Consider the following 4,666-nt stretch of genomic DNA (forward strand, 5'->3'; position numbering starts at 1 on the left):
CCTTATGAGAAGAGGAAGGACGCTGTTAGGACACAGAGAGAAGGCACCATCTGCAAGCCAATGAACCCTGCTGAAACACTGACCATGGACAGTTAGCCCTCAGGCACCATCTGCAAGCCAGTGAACCCTGCTGAAACACTGACTGCTAGCCCCCAGGACTATGAGAAAATAAATTCTTATTGTTTTAAGTCAACCAGTCTGTGGTATTTTGTTATGGCAACTCTAACAGACTAAACAATGTCCTTCCTGTGGGGGTCCTTCCTTTTCTCTAAACTATATTGAAGGAGAGTTTCTTTACTTCCTTGGTTCACCATCTCTTTCAAAAAGTTTTTTTTTTTTTCTTATAAGAGCCTTCTTCTTCGCTAATGAAAAGTAGAAATCAAGGAGATTCCTAAAGACAGTTGCTATGTAATAGACTCAAATAGTCCTTATTACACTCTAGCAAACATATGATGTTATAGGGTTCAAGTTACAGGAAACTTGGTATAAGTAAGGGTCATTTTAAACAAGAACTTCTCCCAGGAGATTTTCTCCTTTTAACTATAACAAAGTAGGGAATGTAGACAAACATTCAGGAAAAAAAGATTGCATATTCTAAGGGATGCCACATGCTTTAAGAGAATAGCGAAAGGCCTCCAGTCATCTCCTTGGTGTGACTGGAGCCCAGGTACACCTCACCCCATGGCTTCTCACTTTTACACCACGTAGGGAAAACGTAGGAAAAGGTAGTGAACAAAGTAGAAGCAAAACTCCGAGGGACTCGGGGATTGAAAGAGCAGGAGGACGGACTTCCGTGGTGGTCCAGTGGCTGAGATTCCGCAGTCCCAGTGTAGAGGGCCTGGGTTCCATCCCTAGTCAGGGAGTTAGATCCCACATGCCCACAGCTAAGACCTGCACAGTCAAATAAAAGAATAAAAAACAAACATTAAAAAAAAAGAGCAGGAGGAGGTTTTAGCTGTCATGAGTAAGGAGCTTGTAAGAAGCTTCAGAGAGAGAAGAGATTATGTTGTAGGAGGGTTTCCTATTTGCTTTTCCAGTGAAAGGCCTCGTTATTAATACATCTCTATGGTGATGGTTTAGTTGCTAAGTTGTGTCGACTCTTGCGACTGCCCTTCCTCAACGCCCCAAGGACTGTAGCCTGCCAGGCTCCTCTGACCATGGGGTTTCCCAGGCAGGAATACTGGAGTGGGTTGCCATTTCCTTCTCCAGGGGATTTTCCTGACCCAGGCATCGAACCCAGGTCTCCCGCATTGCAGGCGGTTTCTTTACTGACTGAGCTAGGAGGGAAGCCACCATACACCTCTAAAGAAACTTCTAAATCCTTTTTTGGATTAAGTTTGTTCAGTCTACACTGGGTACTATGTGATCCAGTGTCTGTGAGGCATCTCATTCAAAGATAATGGGACTAATTTTGTAAATAAGTTTCTTTTAAGGACACTTTTAATACTAAAGATCTTTATTATTTACAAAATTAGTCCCATTATCTTTGAATAAGATGCCTCACAGACACCGGATCACATGGTACCCAGTTGTAGACTGAACAAACAATCCAAAAAGAATTTCCAGTCCCCATTGTTCTTATTTCCTGGATCTGGGGGTGGGGTTTGATATATGAGTAAAGCGGGCCTTTCCTGCCTACTTTCCAAGACAAGAAAAAAAAAAGTTCTTTGTTTTCCATGAAACTGTAGTGGACCTCTAAGTTGCATAGCTGAAGCATATAATCTAATCCATATACTTTCTCCATAACTACTAGTGGGAAAATTTGCAGTCCTGATGTCTATTAGTTTCTCCCCCTTCAACTAAAGTTTGGAAAATATGTGCTTTGAGACACACTCTGGGCTGAGTTAACATTTCTTCTCTGTGTTTTATTTTTATTTTTTGTAAATTAATTAATTTGTTTTAATTGGAGGCTAATTACTTTACAATATTGTATTGGTTTTGCCATACACTGACGTGAATCCGCCACGAGTGTACATGTGTCCCCCATCCTGAACGCCCCCTCCCTCTTCCATCCCCATCCCATCCCTCTGGGTCATCCCAGTGCACCAGCTCTGAGTGCCCTGTCTCATGCATGGAACCTGGACTGGTGATCCATTTCACATATGGTAATATACATGTTTCAATGCTGTCTCTCAAATCATCCCACTCTCGCCCTCTCCCAGAGTCCAAAAGACTGTTCTATACATGTGTGTCTCTTTTGCTGTCTCACATATAGGGTCATCGTTACCATCTTTCTAAATTCCATATATATATGCTTTAATATACTGTATTGGCGTTTTTCTTTCTGATTTACTTCACTTTGTATAATAGGCTCCAGTTTTATCCACCTCATTAGAACTGATTCAAATGCTTTCTTTTTAATAGCTGAATAATATTCCATTGTGTATATCTACCCCAACTTTCTTATCCATTCGTCTGCCAATGGACATCTAGGTTGCTTCCATGTCCTGCCTTTTGTAAACAGTGCTGTTGAATGTTGGGGTCAGGTGTCTCTTTCAATTCTGGTTTCCTTGGAGTGTATGCCCAGCAGTGGGATTGCTAGGTCGTATGGCAGTTCTATTTCCAGTTGTTTGAGGAATCTCAACACTGTTCTCCGTAATGGCTGTACTAGTTTGCTTTCCTGCCAACAGTGTAAGAGGGTTCCCTTTTCTCTGCACCCTCTCCAGCATTTATTGTTTATAGACTTTTTGATAGCAGCCATTCTGACCGGGGTGAGATGGTACCTCATTGTGGTTTTGATTTGCATTTCTCTGATAATGAGTGATGTTGAGCATCTTTTCATGTGTTTGTTAGCTATCTGTATGTCTTCTTGGAGAAATGTCTGTTTAGTTCTTTGGCCCATTTTTTGATTGGGTCGTTTATTTTTCTGGAATTGAGCTGCATGAGCTGCTTGTATATTTTTGAGATTAATTCTGTCAGTTGCTTCATTTGCTATTATTTTCTCCCATTCTGAAGGCTGTCTTTTCACCTTGCTTGTAGTTTCCTTTGTTGTGCAAAAGCTTTTAAGTTTAATTATATCCCATTTGTTTATTTTTGCTTTTATTTCCATTACTCTGGGAGGTGGGTCATAGAGGATCTTGCTGTGATTTATGTCAGAGAGTGTTTTGCCTATGTTCTCCTCTAGGAGTTTTATAGTTTCTGGTCTTACATTTCAATCTTTAATCCATTTTGAGTTTATTGTTGTGTATGGTGTTAGAAAGTGTTCTAGCTTCATTCTTTTACAAGTGGTTGACCATTTTTTCCCAGCACCACTTGTTAAAGAGATTGTCTTTTCTCCATTGTATATTCTTGCCTCCTTTGTCAAAAATAAGGTGTCCATAAGTGCATGGATTTATCTCTGGGCTTTCTGTTTTGTTCCATTGATCTATATTTCTGTCTTAGTGCCAGTTCTGTTGGAGAAGGCAATGGCACCCCACTCCAGTACTCTTGCCTGGAAAATCCTATGGATGGAGGAGCCTGGTGGGCTGCAGTCCATGGGGTCGCTAGGAGTCTGACATGACTGAGCGACTTCACTTTCACTTCTCACTTTCATGAATTGGAGAAGGAAATGGCAACCCACTCCAGTGTTCTTGCCTGGAGAATCCCAGGGACAGGGGAGCCTGGTGGGCTACGGTCTATGGGGTCACACAGAGTTGGACACGACTGAAATGACTTAGCAGCAGCAGCAGCAGCAGCAGCAGCGGCAGCAGACAGTTCTGTCTTGGTGACTGTAGCTTTGTAGTATACAGCCTGAAGTCAGGCAGGTTGATTCCTCCAGTTCCATTCTTCTTTCTTAAGATTGCTTTGGCTATTCGAGGTTTTTTGTATTTCCATACAAATTGTGAAATTATTTGTTATAGTTCTCTGAAAAATACCATTGGTAGCTTGATAGGGATTGCATTGAATCTATAGATTGCTTTGGGTAGTATACACATTTTCACCATATTGATTCTTCCGACCCATGAACATGGTATATTTCTCCATCTATTTGTGTCATCTTTGATTTTTTATCAGTGTTTTATAGTTTTATATATATAAGTATTTTGTCCCTTTAGGTAGATTTATTCCTAAGTATTTTATTCTTTTCTCTGCAATGGTGAATGAAATTGTTTCCTTAATTTCTCTTTCTGTTTTCTCATTGTTAGTGTATAGGAATGCAAGGGATTTCTGTGTGTGTTAATTTTATGTCCTGCAACTTTACTATATTCATTGATTAGTTCTAGTAATTTTCTGGTGGAGTCTTTAGGGTTTTCTGTGTAGAGGATCATGTCATCTGCAAACAGTGAGAGTTTTACTTCTTCTTTTCCAATCTGGATTCCTTTTATCCCTTTTTTCTTCTTTGAACGCTGTGGCTAAAACTTCCAAAACTATGTTGAATAGCAGTGGTGAGAGTGGGCACCCTTGTCTTGTTCCTGACTTTAGGGGAAATGCTTTCAATTTTTCACCGTTGAGGATAATGTTTAACGTTTGCTGTGGGTTTATCATATATGGCTTTTATTATGTTGAGGTATGTGCCTTCTATGCCTGCTTTCTGGAGGGTTTTTATTATAAATGGATGCTGAATTTTGTCAAAGGCTTTCTCTGCATCTATTGAGATAATCATATGGTTTTTATCTTTAAATTTGTTAATGTGGTGTATCACATTGATTGATTTGTGAATATTGAAGAATCCTTGCATCCCTGGGAT

The sequence above is a fragment of the Bison bison genome, unplaced genomic scaffold (genome assembly GCF_000754665.1).
Source record: "Bison bison bison isolate TAMUID 2011002044 unplaced genomic scaffold, Bison_UMD1.0 scf7180017864389, whole genome shotgun sequence".
Lineage (NCBI taxonomy): Eukaryota > Metazoa > Chordata > Mammalia > Artiodactyla > Bovidae > Bison > Bison bison.